This window comes from Aulonocara stuartgranti (genome assembly GCF_965226115.1).
Source record: "Aulonocara stuartgranti genome assembly, chromosome: 1".
In the NCBI taxonomy this organism is placed as follows: domain Eukaryota; kingdom Metazoa; phylum Chordata; class Actinopteri; order Cichliformes; family Cichlidae; genus Aulonocara; species Aulonocara stuartgranti.
In genome coordinates this window covers 32,518,151-32,531,312 of record NC_138939.1, presented here as the reverse complement: position 1 = coordinate 32,531,312, position 13,162 = coordinate 32,518,151, and the positions used below count along the sequence as shown (strand labels likewise).

The following is a 13,162-nucleotide window of genomic DNA, read 5'->3' as shown; positions in this document are numbered from 1 at the left end:
CTTCTTTTTTTCCAACTGGACTGTCATGACATTTAACATGCTAACTGAGGCTTATAAAGTGTGACTTGTAGCTTTTGGGTTTTTTGCAGCTTCTCCGAGCACTGACGGTCCGACCTTGGTTTGAATTTGCTGGATCGTTAATTCCTGCCTGGAAAGATTATGGCACTGTATTAACATATACCCGAATGCTCCAGACCAGCAAACTGCCAAAACTTCTGCTTTTTTAGTGGCGATCACACTAGCTGATGATCACTTAATCAAGAGCATTTGATTAGCAGCACTCGGTTGTACTTACCCTCTGAACTCTTACGGGAGCAGCTATGGTGTGTTTTTCATAGAACTGCAGAGAGTTGCATAAAGACTTCGTTTTTCATATGGCTGCAATTATCAAAGTGTCCAATACATAATTATGGAAAGTTTGATAATTATTTTCATAGAAATAATTAGATAATTAGCTGCAAAGAAGTTATATTTATATGAGAGACAGGGTTGTACTTTACATTAATACTGTTTCAAATGCCAGAAAAATGATACCTATTGTGATATTGTGTAAGTAAGAGCCCTTTTGGAATGAATATGTTACATTTTGAAAGCTACAGATTATAGAACGCTCAAATTACATGTACTGACATATAGTATCCCAGCTGTTTTAGGCTGATTAGTTTGTCTGAAAAAAGGCTAAAAGAAGGATGACAGATTTACATTTCTTTAAATCCTTTAGAAAAATATAAAGGCATATACACCTGGTCTCAGAAGTCTCCAACCATGCCTTTTGCATGGAAAATAGAAGTAAGAGAAGCTGTCAAACTGTCAAATAGGCTTCTAACGCAGTATGTTGATTTACCACCCAGAAGCCATTTGTGGGCTGAAAGTCTTTGGCACTGACACTAAGTATTGCTGTTGTTCAGATTTAAATAAGACATACAGTATATTTATATTGTCCTTGTATGAAAAACATTCTAATGAGGGAGTACATAGTTAAGGCAGCATGTGGTTGACATTGATTTGATTGTACAGATCTGCTGAGGTTTTGTTTTTAGCAACAAAGGTTGTGCACCCCACCTCCCCACCCCAGTTCCCTCCACCTTTATTTTTCATTTTTTCTGCTCAAGAGAGCTCAAGGAATTAAAATTCATATTTCATCAAAGCGTGAACAAAATGCTGATAACAGAAAATATTTCTGAATGCATCTTTAGTTAGAAGACTGAAATGTCTCTGAGTTTTATGATTGTTGCCAGTTTGGTATTACTGCAGTGCTGTGTAGGAGAATTATACTAAAGTAAGTCGCAATTGTGGCTCAGTATATGTAATGCGAAACTAAAAGGTCCAGTTTTGTGCACCTGGATCTGACTTTACATGAGGCTATGAAAATGAACTAAGGTAAGAGTCCCACTAATTTAGCTCCTCAGAACAGGATTATGTTTAATCAAAGTGAAATTGGCATGTGTTCTAACAAGCTACCGTTTTAGTTATGCATGAAGAGGCAAGTTCTGACTTTCACAGATGTGGAAACTAAAATGTTTTATGAGAGTGCTGAAAATGTTTCTGGTTCACCGACTAAAGTCAGATAGATGTTAACAGATTCAAAAATAGCGCATATGGAACCAGTAATTTTAAATTGTTTTCTAAATTAAGACTTACTGTGGCTAATTATGTCTGACACATTCATTCATGGTTACCGTGTACACTGATGGCTGCTAGATAATTGTTTCCAGCCCTTTTCAGTCACATAAGAAATAAAAGATGTAGTATGATTTAGCTAACACAACTAGTACATGACAAATTAGCTAAATTACAAAATTCCAAAGGTTATAAAAATCATGGATCCAACAAGATGTATGAATAAGGTGCTGGGTACTATGATCCAGTGTTATGAAATGACTCGGTTATCACTGGCATAGACTGTAGAAGTAAAAAAAATATGCTGGTTATGCTGGTTAGTCCAACATTTAGACTGAAACATCTTAACATTTAATGGACTGTCATGAATATTTTACAGATATTGAGGTTCCAAAGATGATAGATTGATCTGACTTTGGTGATTCACTGTCTTTTCCTGTAGCAGCACGCAGTGTTACAGTGCAGGATGGACTGCATCAGCAGCTGTTGGATGGATCGCCATATAAGTAAGTAAGATAACCTTTATTAGTCCCACACGTGGGAAATTTGTTTTGTCACAGCAGGAAGTGGACAGTGCAAAAGTATATATATATATATATATACTCTGGTGCAGAAATGTCCAATACCCCAATCTGATTATAGCACCATTATCAGCTCAAACTTTTAATGTGTCTAATTTCTTGGTTCATCTAACAGTTTATTTTTCTTCACAAGCGCTAACACACCATCACAGAACCTTAATGACGATATTGCAGAAATGCAAGCAGTTCACCTGCTCTGACTGGATTTTTTAAAAATATTTTCAAGAATCGAAATCATTATGTTCAGGTTTGAACTGGACAAGTGGTTTGATTAATCAATAAAGAACTGAGTATTTATCAATAAGGAAGCTGAACTCATAGAGTGCAACTGTGACTTGTATAATAGCAGTTGAGAGCAATGCCTAAAATACCAGTCCAAAATGCCTTTTAGTTACTCTTTTGATGTGCTGACAGTGAAGACCGTAGCACACAATTCACCTCATTTTCATACCCATCAAGCCGTTCAGTTATGCTTTATGAAAGTGTCACTGTTTTGTGTTTCTTTAAAAATGCATCCATGTTTTTCCCCCGCAACCACCACCACCACCTCTCTGTAGATAAGCTGTCACTATTTACTTTAAACATAGATTCTCTCACAGCTCTCATTCGATTTGTTGTGTGATCAAAACAACATGTAATACAATACCATTATGACTAATTTATATTCATCTTTGTTCTTTCTCCCTCTCTCTCTCTCTCTCTCCCTGTCTTTCTCAATCTCATAAAACAGCCTGGCTTCAGTGACCAGGAGCCGCTCTGTCACGTAGCTGACTTGTGGTTCATTATGTCATCTAATGAGACAGGCAGTTCATCTCAGATCAAATGAAACCACACTCACTTCTGTCTGTCTGTAGGTCTGAAAGTCACTAAAGCTCCTTGCCTACTATCCTAGCCTATATTTCATCTTATCACTATTGGCAGTTAGGACTCAGTAAATCAGTAAGAAGATGACATTGATGGGAATGATGAAAAGATATATATGTGTGTGTGTAGATATGTGTACTGACTTTAACATGGTGGTCAATTCAGATTCTTTCTGCACTTTTTATGTGGAAGAAAGCTGGTAGGATGTGCACATGTTGAACGGTTGAATGTGGGTTTATTTGTGGATGCAGACCGTTTTGGATGACTGAATAGAGCATAACGCCTGTAGGTGGCAACCATAGGCTACCTCATCAACAACTGAATCACACGTGCGCGTACCGACGCGCACACACACACACACACACACACACGCAGAGACACACAAACACACACACGTACACGGAGACATTAGACCTGGGCTTGCGTTAATGCTATTGATCCCTGATAATTAACGACCGCTGTGTGATTTAAATGGGCAGATGGACGCGCAGGCAAAGTGGTCAAAGTTAAAGTGGTCCCTAGGCGATTTTTGGGAACACGCTCTCGCCCACACGTGCCCGCACCTGCATACACTTAGTAGCCTAGCTACACGCGCACACACGTGATTCGCTCACACGCACGCGCGCGAGCCAGATCTGTGCCTGGAGACCGTGAACTCAACGTGCTCACTATTCCAGTCATGGACTGCAGCGAGCGGGGGGACCATTAGGAGACGGTGGGCAAGAAAAAAAAAAGGCGCTTTATTTGCAACACACGGAGGATGTTGGTGCTGTCTCACCACCCGGATCGGACACATGCTCCCTGACAAGCGGAATTATTACTAATAGCTGCGCTTATGTAATCAATGCGCCGGGTTGCTGTGTGTGTGTATGTGGGGAGGGGGGAATAGCACCCTGTAGAATCTTCCCATTTGACTTAATAGAGAATACTGTATGCCATATGCTCTTAGAGGAGCCTATGACAACCCATTTGTCCTGATGCGACGCCTGTGATGGTCGCGGTGGGACGGATATCCTTAATTTTATCCAATAGGCGTCCTCAGGTTTTCTTTTTTCTTTTTTCTTTTTTTTTTTTGTAGGACGGTTCTGCACCCCGTTCGTTCTGCGCTGACCTTATCAGCAACGCTTTAAATGGGTAATTGTTAACTGTCAGGTGTTTCCACTGGTTTTGTTCATCTTTATTAAAAATTCACAGCCAAACAGGCATATCTGTAAGAATCAGTCCACTTTTTTCTTTTCTCTCTCTCTCTCTCTCTCTCTCTCTCTCTCTCTCTCTCTCTCTCTTTTGTGCGTTTCCCCCCTTTCCCCCCCCCCCCCCCCCCCCTCTCTCTTTTGGTCGAATTTGGTTTGGCGATTTTCAAAGAGGAAACCACCGGTGGGAGTCAGTTTTGGACTGTGACTCGTCTGGAGAGGAAGAGGGGGCCTATTCGGACTTGACCATCTAAAACTCTGCAGGATTTCCTCCTCTCAAGTCCAGAGGAATACCTTCAAGTCCAGGGGGCTACTGCTGGTCCTCTTGAGCGTTTTTACCCCGCTCGCTCATTGGCGCTCGTTGCATCCGAGGGAATGGTAGCCGCACCGCAGATCCACGCAACTCTTTCTGAATGTTTGGCATTTTTCGCTGGCGAACATTTTGACTTGTGATCGAGAAAAGACGCGGACTGCAGCAGCCTCTAATCCCTTTCACATGGAGATTTGTGCCTCGGTCGTACTGCAAATCTTGAAAACGGGGACCAGGGCCCTGCTGCTTTTTCATTCGATCAACCTCAATTTCTTTTATTCGAGAAAATGCGTAAGTATTTCACTGAATTCACTCCAATACAGCCCGTTTGGTGTGATGTGGTGCTGTGCATCCCCATGTAGACTAATCTCCCATCGCCATTTAACCCGCAATTTGGTTTGCTGGCAGACTTCAATGTAAGGAAAGCTACTTTTTAAATATTCTTTCATACGTCCTTCTTTTCTTTCTTTCTCTATGGGTTACGGTAGCTGTCGCATTCTCTTTCGGGTGTGAGCGATTGTGTGCGTTCTGGATTTGTGTGTGTGTCTGTGTGTGTGAGACATATGGGCTATATAGAGAGAGGGATAAAGATAGATAGGAAAGGGGGTTGAGGAGATGTGGGGGTAACTGATGCACCAAATCGTGTGTTTGAGCGCTCGGTAGACACCGTGAGTCTGTGTAGTCTCCGTTGCCAATAGGACATTAAAGCTAGAAAAAGGCCGACGTCATATGGTAATTCAAATTCAGTTCAGGTATTCTCAGCATACACGTTTGCAGCAAAAAGGGCGCCGGATTGGCCAGGTGGGCTGGCTGGTCCAGTCGAAGGGCGCTTTGAGTTGGAGGTTTGAGTCATGCTTTATTGTATAAAATATGCTCGTTTATGTTTTTTGTTCTTTTCCCTGTGCTTATACTGGTGACCCAGTGTATCTCAAACCAAGCAACTCGTGAGTGATACAGCTCGAGCAGAAAATAGGTTTTGATTCTCCCCCTAACACAGCCTGAGCAGGTCAGAGAAAGTATAGAGCAGCATTTTAAAATCTAAGCTGTCAAATCTTGAAGGACTTGTTGGGTTTAAGTAGCTTTAGTAATGCAGTCTTCAAAGAGAAAGCAAATTGAATAGGAGCTGTCCATCAGTGGGAGGTGCTGAAAATGCCCTGATGCTGAAAATACATGTGTGTTGGTTGAAATAGGCACATGGAGCTGGCATTGTTGGTGCAGGCATCAGCTAAAAGCAGTCCACTTAAACCTGAACCGGTTCCCTCTCAACTACACTCATCCACATTCACTTCTGGTGATTTTACAGCATGCCTGTAAAATGAAGGACACGGGCTGAGTGTGAATGAGTCTGTGATTCAGGGTTGGTTAACACAAATTTGCATGCACATATAGGCAGAGCCTTCCCATTATACGATACCTCATATGTGCTGTTGTTTGATGTAACATTTTTCACGAGTAGACACTTAAATAGGCTTTTCTGGTAAGCACTGGTGCAGTTGTTCTTTATGATCAGTAGGTTGCTAAAGAGTCAGGTTGTTGCAAGTGTACTTCCCAGCATGTAGTTTATACAAACCTGCTTACCAGAAAGTTGACTCAGTGTTGAAGTATAAGCAAAAAGGAACACCTATACTTAGCATAAAGACAACATGTCATGTCTTGAAATCATTACAATGCAACTACCTCGTTGCAAGAAACATGGGTCAGGCAAATGTTAATTTTTTTTTCTGTCACCCCTTTTCTTAAAGTTACTAAAGTTTTGAAAGCAAAGTGTTTCTTTCTTTGTTGTATTTTTCCATTTCATAATTTGTTAGTTGTTTTCAGTGAGCCACAGGAATGCAGTTCGCCCTGTTTAGCACCTGGAATACAGAGCTGTGCAACTATTACATTTGAAGAATGGGGTTTGACATTGTATTGCTGAATTAAGCAAGAACTGTCCTAGAAGGCATATGTTGCTCTAACACCTGTATGTATCCTTCACTGCTAAAATGCATTTCCAGATGTGCACATTAACCATGCCATCGCAACTTGATTGTGATGGTATTTGTTCATTCAGTACAAGTTTTTTTTTCTTTGTAAATTCCAGTTTTAACTTGGCGTTGTAGATGAAACAACACCACATTCATCGACAGCATTTTTTTTTAATCTGAAATTTGAAATCTCTCCTGCCATTTTTAATATTTCTCAGTTTCAATATTTGACATGTCATGTTTTACTATTGCCAGTCAAATGGGGTTCAGATGATTTCCAAATCCCTCCTTTCTTTTCCCATCTGTTCTTCAAACAGCGTTCCCAACTATTTTGAAATCTGGGTTATTGTACAGTTTGCCCTCTATACTTTAAATATATATATACATACCGTACTCCTTTCTAAGTGATTTGCAACAGTTGTTTTACAGTTTTAAAATTCAAGTTCCTCCATGTGTAGTTCTGTTTGTGAAATCTGGAGATACCCTGTTATTGGAGTGTGCTGTAAGTGCTAAAATTAAGGCCACACACAAGTAAGTGTCTCAATAGGGCATTGGGCCACCTGAGGAGTAACAGCGAGCTCTTAGTTTCTGAAAAAAAAGGAAACCTGAAGCTCAGCTGGAGAGTTGTATTTCCCACCAGAAGTTCATATGAACCTTAAAGATGGTCAGCATCATTTCTATGGGAAAAGCTGTAGTGCTGTGTTTGGTTTCAGTGCTCGAAAGCAATGAATGGGGGGGGGGGGGGGGGGTGTCTTAGGTTGTCCTGCAGATTTGGGTTTATCACCTTGTGTATTCCTCGGTTATGAGGCCAGAAACACCCAAAGCACGAGAAATATGATCACCCCGACAAGCATTGTCAGTTCTGGCATTTACCTGCCTACTAAGGGACCAAATGGACATAAAGCATGCCAAGACCAGTCACCAGAGCAGCTCTGACAGAAGCCTTCGCTGTAGGAAATAAGCACTTGGGTGAATAAATTTCTTTTCATGCATGTCACGCATGCATGAAACCACTGGTTCAAAACAGGGTGAACGGTGACTCATCTAACCACCTCAGATCTTTTTTTTTTCTCTCCTCGTTAAAGCGATGCATTTGTTCTCATCCAACCTGCTGCATAAAAGAGCTTGTTTGTAATAAGGAGTTTACGTGATTCAGATTCACCGTCACTTCCCTCCTTAAATATTGTTTTGCTAAGCTGCCTCCTTACTCCCCCAACAAACATTTGCACCAGGTTGAATCATGTTGCCTCGCCTGTGTGGGGTTTTTTTTCTCTCCTTGCTTTTGGAAACGGTGGACACAGCGGAGGCACGCGTGTCTCTGTTTTGCTCAGGCGCTTGTGTTGTTTCACAGTTTTCTCTTTGCATTTTCCAATTTTCAAACTTCATTAAGTCAACTAATGTACATTACAGAAACTCCACAATCTATCCACTGATTAAATGTTTTTTTTCTTTAAGCCACAGGAACCAAAATAATGAGCAACTGGGTCTGCCCATGGTTGCTACACGCAGCACTAAGCATGGTAGGATGTTAATCACGGAGTAATTTGAAGGACCAGTCGCACACACCCAAAAACACACAAACACGTGTGGAATAAATGTCTTCTTTTTTTTTTCTCCAGTCTTTTAGATGTTAAATGTCCAGTCATCCAAACTAGGATTCCTAATTAATTCCCCCAAATCCTCAGGTTATGGGTCAACCCCACAAAGTTCAATCTGATTTCAGCATGACATTTTCAAGACATTTTCAAGACTCTGAAGCTGAAGCTACTGCGGTAGATTAATGCCTGTTTTTAAAGCCTTTTTCTTTCAACTTGACAACGGCAAGAAAATAAAAATAAAAAATTGCTGATTCATTTTCAAATGACTATCTTCTCCATTACACTTAAGCTTCTGGCAATTGATGGAGTCAGTCAGTGTTTTTGAGGAATACGTTTTGTTGTTTCATCAATTTATATCGTCGCCTTGCCCGTCTGCATATATCTCTGCTTGATATGGGAATCATTTATGGCTGAGCTCCTGTCTGGGTAAAGTGAAAAAAACACACACACAGCACAGTCCGCCCCAGGGCTTTGTGTTATATCTTAAATAATACAGAAGGATTGTTTGCTTTTCTATATGTATATTTAAAGCACGTATCCGTGTGACGTAAATATGTAAGTGGGTCGCGGCTGGAGATTAGAATGACTTCCAGCCAGCTCCATTTTGATAGATTGCACTCTGTATCTTTCCAGTAGTACCTCCACAAAACATGTGTTTGTGTCGAGTCAAGAGACAAGGCTGATCTGAGCGAGTTGGACTGCTCGGGTGTGAAAGAGTCCAACGCATGCCAGGCTGGAGAGAGACTTAGTATTCACTGTAGCAGCTTAAGTTATGCCTTTGTGCACCAGAAAGGGGATTATTCAGCGAATCCTGCTCTGTGTCATTCACAAGTCTGCATTTCTAAATCAACAAATATTAGTGTGGTGATGTATGAAGACGCTGCATCTGCGTGTGTGCCTGTAGAACTAACTGCCTGCTCATTACGGCTGCTTGTGGCTTATGTAGAACGGCGGCGTTGAGGCCTGCAAAAAATAAAAAAATTAAAAATCATAACTTATGGCACAAATGTTGTAATTGTTTTGACTGTGGCTGTCGGTGCCTTATTTCACCATCTGTGTTGTGTGCCATGTGTCTGCAGTGGCCTGCAGCAGGAGCCAGCCATCAACTCCATTGAGAGCCTCTGATAGAAAGAGTATGTTCGGGCTACGGGTACCATGTTTCTGCCTGCTAGCAGCAATGAGCCGCTTTCTCGAAATGACATAATGACCTTTACAGATTCTGCTACAGGTTTCTAACAATCTACATATATACAGGTAAAGCTTAAGTCAACATTGTTTTCTGTGATATGAGACGCAGCTGAATTCCACCTCCTGCTGCTGAAGAATATATAATCACCGTAAATAATGCCCTAAAGGCAATTATGGCTTTTATTCAGCTACTTTACTGCTTTATTTATTTATTCATTTTAAAAAAATGTTTCATAAGTATATGTAATTCTGTACAAATCAAGTAAAGGCACATCACAGCAGCCTACAAGAAAGCACAGAACTCTGGAAGTCATTGGAGATGTTTATGGGAATTTGCAGCGATGTTCTCATTAGTGTGTTTATTTCACATCTAGTCCCAAGATGATGAAATTAACCAGTTCGTCAAATAAATTTTTTTTAATACTCTGTATTTTATTACACTACCAGTTAGCATAGCGTAAAACGTTTTATTGTTCAAACAGCTCTCCCTCAGCACACAGCAGGTAACTTTAAGACCAACCGTAGTCATTAAAATTTGAAAGAGAACCATACATCTAAGAAAATCCAGCTACATTTGGGCCAGTTTTGTTCAAGATATCTGGGCCTCTACAGACTTGAAAACTGCTGAATGAATACTTCATGTTATTTGTCTGGAAAACCTTGAGACTGTTGGAGTGTGATTTTATGTGTGTGTTTATGTCTCATAGTAAAGGTAACTTTATTTTACCTTTTTATTGCTGAAATTGAAACTGGTTATTAGATGTGATAATAGATTTAAAATAGTAATGAACTGCAAGAGTATTCAGAGGACACACCTTCTTCTAAAGATTACAAAGTTTTTGGCAATTTTAAGGAAAGTGATTGGATTTAGCACCAAATTCTAATGGGTGCTATTAAGGATGACCAAACTAAATCCAATCCAGAGAGCGTACACGTTAATGTTCCCAGCTTGTATGTTAAGTAAAAACATGTGCTAGAGTCTGTTTCTATGATGCTGATGCAATATTCAGTGTCGATCTTTTTAAAAATGAAATTAAAAAATGTAAACCTTCTAATAGTCTATAGTCATTCCAAATGGACTAAAATATTTCATTCTCATTTCAGTTTTACTTTTGATGATAAGGGCTACTAAAAATCAAAAATCCTCTATCTGGAATTATTAGAATATTTCCTAAAATCAACCACAGAAGGACTTACAAAACAGAAATGTCCACCTCGTAGAAACTATGCTCATTTATACTTGGTTGGGGTTCCTTTACCATGAGTTACTGCATCAGTGAGATGCAGCATTGAGGCAATCAGCTTGTGGCACTGCTGTGGCTCTACTGAAGCCCACTAGGCTGGCAAATCAAGCACAATAACAACATGGTCAGCAAAACATTTTCGGCCCCGTGGGCAGCAGCAGAGTCCTGCAGGAAGAGGGAACCAGGCATCTTCATGAAGTTTATCAGCAGATGGAAGCATGAAGTGCTGCATTGACTTTGGACTTGAGAAAACACAGTGAACAACCACCACCAACACCAGCAGATGACATCGCGCCCCAACTCATCACAGACTGCGGAAACCTCCCACTGGACTTGAGACGCCTTGGATTCGGTTCCTCTCCATTCTTCCTACAGAATTCTAGGCCCTTCATTTCAAAATGAGACACAAAATTTACTTTTCATCTGACAAGAGGACTTCCTTTCTGTAACTATTTAACCCACGTAACGCACTTCTGATGTTGTCTCTTGTTCAGGAGTGGTACAGCAATCAGACTTTTGTCTCTTGAAGATACCAGTGCGTGGTGACTTTCAATGAACTGAACCTGTCACTCGTCATGACTCTCTCCCAGGTTCTTGAATTGACTTTTGTGACTGCGGTCACACCTCTTGTTTGTGCACGTTTTCCCACCACATTCAACTTTCCATTACTATGCTTTGATACAGCGCTCGCTGAACAGTCAACCTTTTCAGCCATGACCTTCTGTGACTTAACCTCCTTGTGGAGGGTGTTGGCGATCAGGACAACTCCCACATGAGTGTGGTTGCATGTATTGAAGTAGACAAATATTTTCAGAGAGGGAATTTTTGATTTTCTTGCACTATGAGACACACTCATCAAAATTAAAATAAAAGCCTTTTTTAGGGCTTAAATATGATGTGCAACCCAACATAACCTGGCCACCCCACTGCTGTTTCCTCCATCAAGTTTCATTCATTTCAGCCAAGTAGTTTGCAAATAATCTTGCAGCCAGATGGAAAATCATCACATAATAAAATAAAATACAGTATTCAGAAAGAGAACAACTCATTTGTTAATGTGATTGAGTTGATGTAGTGTTGTAATCTGTTTAAATTGCTAGTGCTAATCTATAAAGAATTCATTAACTCCTTTGTCTTTTGAAGCTTTATTGGAAGCGGTTGAGCAAAATAAATAAATAAATAAGGAGAAACACATCAGGACACCAGCTGAAAATTAAATCAGGGACTCTATGTTTTTGCTTATTTGACATGTGCCCTAAGGAGTTAACTGTTAGGTCAACCTAAAACCTATGTTCTGAATATTAAACACTATTCTAGGATGTGTTTGAAGGTAAGGCTTAGTAGAAGACAGCAGCTGTAATTTGAAAAACTAGAGTCATGGGAGGGGGGAAAAGTGTGGAAATATTTAGAATCTTGTAAATTTTGGCTATATTTTTGGCAGTAAATGATGCTAAGAGGAGTCTGGAACATAGTGAGAATATGAAGTGCATGCACTGCATATTTCTGGCCTGAAGTGAAGCAAAAGCTTTTTCTATTACTACATGGTATCTATGAATACATGAAGTATGACTACATGAAGTATTGCACCAGTGAAGACCTTTGCCTCACTATCAGTCATTTTTCTCCCCAGTGTTCATCACACTGCAATCTGTATGTCAACACATTGTACAAAAAGCCAAACAATCACATATGTTGGTCCTAAAAGAAAAGTCTGAGTTTATTATGATTGAACCGCTGGAGATTATTAATGGTTATTCATCCTGATAGTTGCCAGGATCTTTCAGTCTCAGGCCAAAGTGATGCAGCCCAAAAAAATCTTCTGTGTTAAGCAAAGGTATTTAGTCAGAGCCCATCGTTTTATGTCATACGAAATTTGTGGTTTGGCTCATAGTGCTAATTAGACTGAAAATCACAGAGGTCAGAGAAGACAGACTCAAGTCCCACGCACAAGTTTGTACCTGGATCCATGCTTCAAAACACAGCTAGATAGCAGAAGCCAAAGTAGACCAAAGCGAGCCGTTGGAGTATTCTGCCATTTGATGTATCAAGTTTAGACCAAGTGGAGGTGAAAGCAAGCCCTTGGAAGGGCTTTGCCTCAAAGTGCGGGCAAATCTCATTGTCTGCTTATCAGCCTCAAATTTACTCCGCCTTACTGAGATATTGCCTTGGAGAATTAGGGATAATAGCTGAAGTGATGACTGTCATGATGAGTCTCTATCTCTCTCATGTCTAATACACCCTCGTCTTTCCGGCTCCGTCTTTCAAACTTTCCCTTATTTATCTAATTCCCCACATATTAATATACATTTTATCTCCTGCCAGTTCTTTTGGCTCAGATGTACTTGATGAAAATAGCTGAGCGTTACTTAATTCATGCGTGCCTGGGTTTTCATGTTACAACTCACAAGGAGCAGACAGTGATTCATGATACAATAAGGGGGTGTAAGAATTAAATCAATATCTAGTTCATTAATGCTTTGGCAAAAGGCTCAGATTGTAGTTGCTGGAATACACTAGATTGGCTTAATTGGCAAAAATGAAACCCCAGTAACTGGCGCCAAGTCAAACACTACTAAACTGAGAAGGGAATCTTGTAGGGATGA

General features: G+C 40.3%; 1 protein-coding gene across 2 annotated transcripts in view; it reads left to right on the top strand.

Annotated features, from left to right (window-relative positions):
• The first annotated feature begins 3,686 nt into the window (after positions 1-3,686).
• Positions 3,687-13,162, top strand: part of lrrc4cb (leucine rich repeat containing 4C-b) — a 46,670-nt gene continuing 37,194 nt past the window's right edge. Inside the window, exons 1-3 of one of the 2 annotated variants that reach the window (XM_082534087.1) lie at positions 3,687-3,780; positions 4,144-4,199; positions 4,428-4,856. The gene's annotated coding sequence lies outside the window, so the exon portion shown is untranslated. Of the gene's footprint in view, positions 4,200-4,427; positions 4,857-13,162 lie in introns of both variants that reach the window. The other variant, XM_082534086.1, reaches the window with a different exon arrangement.